The sequence below is a fragment of the Austrofundulus limnaeus genome, unplaced genomic scaffold (assembly GCF_001266775.1).
Source record: "Austrofundulus limnaeus strain Quisiro unplaced genomic scaffold, Austrofundulus_limnaeus-1.0 Scaffold16, whole genome shotgun sequence".
Classification (NCBI taxonomy): Eukaryota; Metazoa; Chordata; class Actinopteri; order Cyprinodontiformes; family Rivulidae; genus Austrofundulus; species Austrofundulus limnaeus.
The window spans coordinates 3,951,212-3,960,324 of record NW_013952418.1 but is presented as its reverse complement, the minus strand read 5'-3'; the positions used below and the strand labels follow the sequence as shown (position 1 = coordinate 3,960,324).

General features: G+C 40.4%; 1 protein-coding gene across 1 annotated transcript in view; it reads left to right on the top strand.

Moving 5' to 3' along the window:
• The first annotated feature begins 1,380 nt into the window (after nucleotides 1–1,380).
• The window catches only part of cbfa2t3 (CBFA2/RUNX1 partner transcriptional co-repressor 3), a 159,907-nt gene continuing 152,174 nt past the window's right edge, over nucleotides 1,381–9,113 (top strand). The window contains exon 1 of the mRNA XM_014003076.1: nucleotides 1,381–1,402. The gene's annotated coding sequence lies outside the window, so the exon portion shown is untranslated. The remainder of the gene's footprint in view (nucleotides 1,403–9,113) is intronic.

Sequence of the window (9,113 nt, the reverse complement as noted above, 5' to 3'; positions counted from 1 at the left end):
ACAATAGGTTGCTTGAAAAAGAGATCTGCGATCTCAACAGGACTTGCCTGGTTAAATAACGGTAAATAAAATCATAAGGCTCTACATATCTCAGTCCTATTTTTATTTATTTTTTTACACAAGTGGGAAATTTTTCCACGTACCCCCTGTAATAATGCTCGGCTACATTACAGGGTTTTTTTTATTACTACCTAATTTCCCTCTGGGATCATTAAAGTATTTTTGAATTGAATTGAATTGGGTACACGTACCCCTGGTTGGGAATCACTGGTCTGTCTCTATCTCGTGGTTAGTGGGATATTCTGCTGACAGACATCCCAGTAACCACGAGATAGAGACAGATCAGTGATTCCCAACCAGGGGTATATGTACCCAATTCAATTCAATTCAAAAATACTTTATTGATCCCAGAGGGAAATTAGGTAATAATAAAAAAAAAAACCCTGTAATGTAGCCGAGCATATTACAGGGGGTACGTGGAAAAATTTCCCACTTGTGTAAAAAAATAAATAAAAATAGGACTGAGAAATGTTGAGCCTTATGATTTTATTTACCGTTATTTAACAAGGCAAGTCCTGTTGAGATCGCAGATCTCTTTTTCAAGGGAGGCCTGGGCCTGAAGGCAACCTATTGTACATGTTTTTTTTTGGTGGGGGGGTCGTGCTGCCAAATCCGCATTGCAGAAAATACAAACGGAATCACAAAATTGACACAAAATGTAAACCTGCACAAAACGCGGCATCTCGCGGAATTTGCTCATTTGGGGTATTTGATGTATTTTGGAAGCTGCTGTTTCCTTCACCTGCCATTACCTGGTTTATTTATTCACATTCAAGACAACGTTTTTATCTTCATGTTTAATTTGAGTTGAAAAAAAAATAAAATTCCTGAGAATTGAACGTTTTAGGGGGTTAAATAATTTTCATAATCAGCTGCTGTACATTATAGTTATCATCATTACCTTTGACAAAGTGGGTACTAGTGGTATGACAAAATGGATCAGGGGGTACACAAGTCTAAAAAGGTTGGGAACCACTGAAAACAACACACACCCTGATGTTTTCTGGTGTTGCACATCATTTCAAAGCTACATGTTGATTTTAGTTTAAAACTCTGGCATGAAACATGCATCCCTTAAAAATGCTGCCTTTAGTTAGTAGAATGAGTTAAATGTTGTAAATACAGTATTTTTTTAAAAATACCAAATAAAATAATCACTGCAATCCCTGTAACTTCAATTTCAGGCCCATATATTGCTAGTTTCAGGTTTCATTGATTAAAAAGAGGCTAAAATGACCTGTTTTCTYTTATCTTGCAGTTGCTGGTCCAACCGTACATCCCGCAGATCCACTCTGCTCAGAGGAAGCGAGGATGGGAGTGAGAGGAGGCAGATGAGCGTTCTGTATGTGCAGCTACCACACACAGTGATGTTTTTGGCTGTAGATCAGATGCCAGTCTTCTCACTTAGCGTGCCAACTAGCTTGGCCGGCTCCGTCATCACAGCAAAAGTGGGCACGCTCAGCCGCCAGCTGGCAGTCGCGGGCCTTAAATAAGGAAATGGTACAGACGTGGCACACGTTCAAAAAGTTTTCACTTCCCTCCCCAAACCCCCTACGCTGCAGACGAGGATGGCATGTTCCTAACGAAAATAAAACCTTTGTTTGGGAGAACTCCCCTCCACTCACAGGAATAGTATCGCCAAAGACCACTCGCTCTCATGTGAGGGGAAATAGATTCTATTGATTCTTTTCTACTTACGTAATTTCAGGAAAATCCTTGGTTTGTGCAGTATTTTTTTTACAATCTTTGGCCTTTTGTGTGGTGCAGCTGGCATCGCCACGGATGTCGTCTCAGATGAAACAAAAACCGCGCAGACGACTCGTGTTTTTGGATTTGTTTCCTGGAACTTGGCCATGTTTTCGACATTTATTATGTCGGGGACCGGGATCGGAATCGGCGCAAACTGGAGAATATTTACAGCTAAACAGGGTCGAGCTGGGATGGATAAAAAACCTGGAGGTAAAAAAAAACTAAAAAAATTAAAATGCAGATTACGATTCAAGTAGAAAGAAGCCAAAACAGGGAGAGTGCGATGACCCGCTGCCAGCGCATCCTTCAGAGACGGGCACCTGAAACGGTTTCGCCACCGATGCGGGCAGGACGGCCGCAAGCCGGCGCCAACTCCCATCTTGGCGCTGGGTTTCATGTGAGGGGGGGAAAAAAGGAGGAAAAAAAAGTGGACCCCCCACAGATCTGTGAGAGAGGCTGAGAGGGTAATACAAACCGTGGGGAGTTTCCCAAGCATGTGTCAGGTTGGCATCAATGTGAGAATGTCTTGGCAAGCTCTCCGCCGTCTCCCCTCCCACCTCGGCTCGCACACAAACACACTGTTGCCCCTCTTGGAACACATGGTGCATCAGCAGCGGCATCTGGCCACGCTGACTCCTGGCAGCTGCGCTTCGTCTTCGCCAGTTGGGAGTCTTGGCACTGCCACTTCATCAACTACCTGTGGCTCCTCCTGGGTAAAAAAAAAAAAAGGGCGGGCGATGAATTATTCCGACGCTGCAGCTGCAAACTTGACTTTCATCCAAGAGTTTGGCTGTAAACATCTGAGCGCTGCGCAGAACACATGCCACACACGTGCCACGGCACGGCTGGCCACGTGGCTGGTGTTTTTGCGCGGCGTGATGCGATGTTCTCGTGTGATGGCACGGCTCATTGGATGGGAGAGATGTGCTCTGTGATGATGAATCGCCACGCATTCAGAGCGAGCCTGAGAGGAATTATCTGTGGACGAGTAGAAGTTTGTTGCTACAAAACGGAGGGTTTAAAGCCTAACTGAAGGTTTTACTGAGAGAAAAAAAACTATTTTGACTGCGTCGTGGTCGAGGACCCAAGGATTACACAGAAAGGAGTACTTACAGTTAAACATACAGTTTTACATCAGTCTTGTAGGTTATTTTAGCCAAAATGTTGCTGCCTTGGATTTTATTTCTAATGAAAGTTTTGACAATCCCAGCCTTTTTCCTGAAGCATTCTGTATTTTAATTTTCAACTTTAACACGTGGCATGTTGAGCACATACATATTAAGGGGTGAACTCATGTATTTTCATTCACACTTTTGTTGGGAAGTCTCACAGATTCAACGAATATTAACTGATTTTAACTTTGAATCTTGTACTGTTTTGTATTAAAAGGGACAAATCATGCAAAATCCACCTTTCTAGCCATTTAATGCATTTTGTTGTGTACTTGGAGTCTCTAAGAGTGCAGAAAAGTTTAATTTCGCCTCTCCCGGTACTTCATATTTTTCAACTCGTTCAGTTTTCTCTATTTTCTATGATGTTTTCTGAACTACTGGTATTACGTCACAGTATTTGCAACAGAACTTCTGGACTTACCAACCCCAGTTTGGTGGTCTTCATTCTCCTCTGGTTCTGGGTCAGACTCTGGCTCCAACATGTAAGGCTGGATGAACAAGTTTTCCCTTTTTGACCTCTTTTAATTCATTTGTAAATAAAAAGTTTCTGCACCACCGTATAGTCGTAAACCCCTCTATCAAACTAGAATGAATCGATCTGGAAGCTGGTAGGGGTGTGAAGTGCCTCCTTTAGGTTTAAAGAGACAGCCTCAAGATGAGTTGATCTGTGACACACCTCAGAAAAGGGGTGAAAGAGGGGCTTGTGGAGTTACAATAAGGAGGAATTGGGACCAAAGCATAGCAGTCTCATTTTATCTCGACCCCAACTGAAGGATTTTATCTCAAATATCTCCTGCTGATTTTAGATTGTATTATTCTGAGCATTGAAGTTTTGAAAACTTTGTTTATTTGCAATGCAACAGTTAATGAAAGGTTTCAAATGGTTGTCCGAGTTTAGATCCAGATTCAAATCCAATCAGTCAGTTCATTCATTTTAGTAAAAAATACAATCATGTACAGAACATTGTGAAATGCAAATTAGTAGGGCTGGATGATATGGCCCCAAATGAAAAAAAAAACAAGATTTTTTTTCCATCCCAAATTAGATTTTCAATTTTAATCGATTTTGTTTCCCATTTAACAGAGTGCCTCTGTTTCAGGTGTTGAAACAAATTTGTTGTACTCCTGCTTTTTGTAGCAAGAGCCTTCAAACACATTTTGCAGTGAGTCCAGTTCGAAACTGTGCCTTTTTTGGGACAATCCTCTTTGCTAGCTGCCATATTGTCAGGTTGTGTACCAAGTGTCTTGAGAGACATGTGGGGTGACCTCTGAACCACTGGTGGGGAAAAAAAAATCCAGATTTTCCCAAAATCAAATCTTTATAAATGGCAAATTCGAAATTAATCGATTAAATTGACTTATCGCCCAACCCTACAGGTTAGTAAATGTTATCTAAAATAACCAGCAGATTGCATAAAATCTTCATTTTTCTCTCAATGCTTCGGCCTGATTAAACCACTGGAGACAGTGGAAAGGAAAGACTTCCTTTTAACAGGAAGAAACCTCCAGCAGAACCAGGCTCAGGACGAGTCGCCGTCTATTTTAACTGACTGGGGTTTAGGAGGACAAGAAAGACACAGAAGAACTGGTCCAGGTCTAACTTCTACAGTATGGGAAGAAATAGACAGAAAAAACGGTAATYACAACTTCATTTACAAGCATGGAAAGAAGAAAGAGAAGAGGGCAGCAGAGTTCGGAAATGTGTCCTCACGCAGTCTGCACCTTGAGCAGCAGAACTAAGAGAGAGCTCAGGAGATTTAAACAGTCAGTTGTTTACTTCTGAAAGTCTCAAATGACAAGAGTCACACATCGTCGCCTTTTACTACTCAGGGTTGCACCAAATTTGTCTGTTCAGCTTTCATATGCTGTTTTTTTTCTTGTACAGCCTGTTTCTGGTAGATCAAAACAAAAACCCAAAGTTTGATTTATTTAATTATTTCCAAATTCTGCCCTGCTGCTGGCCAAAACAGCAAAAGTAGCACTGTTTAAATGAATGGATTCAGACTTTATTGATCCAGTACTTTTTTGGTTTATGTTTACACAAGTAAAAAAAAAAACCCAGTAGAATAAAAGTAAAAAAATATATAACTAAAACCAAACGAAAGGTTTTGAATTATTGACATAAAGCATCTTTGCTTTCTGCGAATTTCATCTTTTGCTTTTAGCATTTCATAGGAGCTGAATGACCCAGTTGGAACTCAAAGCTTGTTTGTATTTTTCCAGCCTTGTTTCAAAAAAAAAAGAAAAAAAAGAGGCAAGCTGTTAAAATCTATTAATATTTGAACAAATCTTTCACTTGAACACATACACAGTCACACGTACACACATTCTCACATTTTTTTTCTTTCTGTGGGTGTTAGTCGTCTGACAGCTACCCAGAGGGAGTTTTTTCCTCCATCTGTGTCAGTCTGACCCATTTTAGCCCTTGGCCACATCCAACTGTTCCACGTCCCAAACATATGTGGGGTGGCAGGAGGATAAGCGAACGATCGCCCTGCTGTACCTGCAGACTCACTCTGCTGATACGTTGCTGGACCCTGCTTTCCATCACTTCTTCGAATACTTGTCATTATCCTCTGAACCAAATTGATCGTAAATATAATTATCTGCTGAAAATACGTTGTAAATTTTAGAATTTTGAGTGTTTTTCTTGGCCTCTTAATGTCACCACTGTTCACAAACTGCTTGTGTGAATATTGCTATTTTTCATCAGTCCACAGCTCATTAGTTGCTTAAAATCTCCTATGAAATGTGTGCATATATATATGTATATATTCCGGCTAGCCAACACTGTTTGGGTACTTGACTTGGTGCGCAGACTGGCTCAGTATCTTTTCAAATCATAACACTAGCCAGTGAGGGCAGAATTAGCCCGTCAGAAGAGAAACGAGGGTATTTTCCAAGCGGTCCGTTGTTGGCAGATGAGACGGTTTCATCGCACAGAGCCGGGACCCACTGGAGACTCAGGGGTGTGAGGCACATATGGGCAAACAGTCTGCTGATGAGCTGCTTACATGAGCCTCTCATCATGGCCTTGGAGAGTTGTCTCCACCAGAGGATTTGAAGGGGGCTGAGGATCCGCGCTGTCTCTGCTGGCACCAAATCGTCCACTAATGTTGCTCACGGTGCAGATATGCAGATTTTCTTCCTTTGGGTTTTTGTATCCAACCCTCATCCATTGAGGACAGTGTTGTTATGATGTTTTTTTAACAGGGTTCTCACAGATCCTTAAAGTCTTGAAAAGCACGGATTTCATCAATCCAAAAATAAGGCTTTAATTAGCTTAAATCAATATTTCAGAGGTTAAAAATAACACATTGTCAGCAGAATGACTAATTTGTCTCAAATATTAAAATAACTGGTAACATTTATTTATTTATTGAAATAATTGACAGAATGTCCCTCTCAGCTAGTTGTTTTGTGTTAAAATACACATTTGGGTAAAATTATTGCTAACACTTTTTTTCTGTTTGTGTGTATTGCAAAGTTATTATTAAATTTAATTTCAAGTGGCATTAAAGAGGTCCTAAAAAGTCTTAAATTTAACTTGCCTTAAGCTGTAGGAACCCTGTTTAAATAACTGAGGCAGACTATGAAATGGATAAAACAACATGGACAGTATAATCTTAAAGTAGAGATACACGATATATCAGCAAAAACACCGTTATCGGCTGATGCTGGTCATTTTTTTTAGCATATCAGTGTCAGTCCAATTAGTAAAACTGGACCAATAATAATGTTCGATATTAATATCCTGCTTGTTGCTGTTTGTGTTTTGGGAGGGAAGATGGTTGGTCGAACGGTATCTGTTTGATCATGATAGTGACGCTGCAAAGCCAGGAATAAATGAAGTAGAGTGCCATGTCAGTGGGGTGTGAGAAAATATCGATACACTGAAATATCGCGATATTTCATTTCCCAATACTGTATCGATATTCTAAAGCCCTGTGTTGAATTTTTATTAAGGTTTAAAATGTCAACTTTCCTGCCAGCCGTTCATTTTTATGTTGTAGTTCAGCCTCTGACCACTAGTTGGCAGCAGTGGTCTGGTCATTTTTTTAAGGTGTGGAAAAAAAGAAGTATGATTTTTGCGTATGTATATTTAAATATTTTGTGTGTTTGTGTAATATCAGTAAATATTGTTTATCAGCCATAACAGCAATAATAATATTGGATATCAATATTGGCTTCAAATTTGACACTAATATCTGGGAAACTGACTCAGTCATAGACATTTTTATGTTGGCTAATGTGAACTGGCTGTGGCGGCCATCTTGAATTGAAACGATCCGATAGTTCATCAGTTGCACAGTTTCATCAAAGCTCGTCTAGTGATTAATGAGATATTATGCTAACAGACTGATGTACACCTGCCTTTTGGTGACAATAAATGGAGATTATTCAACTTGGTGCACCTTCATGAAAGGCCTTTTGCTCACCTGTCGAGTAACGTCAGAGTTAAGTTTCGATGACGTTGACGTGAATGTTTAAAGCACAATAACCCTTGAATTTGTTGTAACCCGTGTTCACACGGTATTTCCGTACCATTTGGTTTTGTTTTGAAAATTTAAATATTCACATCTTTTCTGATTTGGTGCAAGAAAATCTTTTTTTCCCCTCACATTTTCACTCTGTGCAAATGTTTTGTTTATTTTATTTCATTTTTTTTACTTGGCAGCCATCTGTCTTGATCCATCTCCTTCTAACACACAGCACAGCAAACACACACACAAACACACACACCCTCACTAAGCCATAGCCTGCACACAAAAAGTAAGACACACTCACTCTGAGGCTGCCAGGCTGCTTGGGTGGTGTGCTGTTCACTGGGAGACAGAGCCATATGCTGTCTAGCATCCCAGGGAGGGCGGAGCCTGCTGCTGTACTGTTGTCCTAACTCTCAGGGAAACCCATTAAAACAAACTCATATACAGTCAGTCCTGACACTGAACCCACTGTATTTATGTAGTTTTTTTTATCTAACTCCCTACACCAAGGCTGCCTTTTGTGGCGAGATGAAAACGGTTATTAGTGTTTGCGACACACAGCCTCGTCGTTGCAGAGAAAACCTTTTTGTTTCAGCTTTTAGTCAAGTTAAATAAGAAGTTCTTTTCTTTTACTGGTTTGCTTTTCTTCTCATGTTACTTTTAACATCTCGTTTGGCTACACTGAAAGCATTTTGCTCAACTTTAGTTCTTTGTAAAAGTCCAAAAAAGTAAATTTAACTTTGCTGATCTATGTAGTTATCACCTGCTGCCATGAAAGGCCGGCGGTCATGCTTTGATCTCTCCCTGTGAGGTTGTGTTTGTTCACAATTCCATTAATTCCATCGATTAAATCTAGTCCCCTTGAATGTAGGTTTTGAAAATGCACCYTTTGTCTTGTCTTTGTGTTCTTCAGCAACAGAAAATGCAATAAGTTGTCCAAGTCTGTGTACTTCTCTGCCATTTGTTTTTTGTTTTAAAAACAGATATTGAAAAGAGTAATGGGTTGTTTTTCTATTTTCATTTTATATCACAAAAACAGGAGGACGGCCCTTTCTGTTATTGTTCTCAAACCGGAAGTGTAACACTGTTGTTATCAGTAGAGGTCGCACCGATTTCCTTAGTTTTGGGAGATCGGCCAATACTTATATAAGATCGGTGGAAAAGTTTGGCTTCTCTTCCTCCACAAAGGTCTGAAAATCAGCCGCTGTATCCTTTTGCTGTGATGTGAGCACTACCTCATATCCAGTTAAAACACGTTTGTACTGTCCTGATGCTTCTCAGTAATCCAGGTAGAAATATAAAAAATAATAATATTAAGTAGGTCCTTCTGGATGGGTTCCTCTTTAGTGAAACGTTTCGTCTCTCCTCCAAGAGACTTCTTCAGTCTGATGAGTTTCAGGTGAACTCAGCCTTATAAGCACTGCCTCCACCTGGACAAACAGGTTAGTCACATGCAAGAAGACCATCAGCCAAACAATAGGTCGTTAGTGCCTTGATTGGCTCTATTGTTCATAGAGGGTCATGTGCCCCATCACCTGACTATCATTGAGGCCCTGATACACAGCAACATCATCAAGCCAGGACTCTGCAGTTTACACTCATCTACAGGCCAAGACTCTGCAGTTTACACTCATCTACAGGCCAA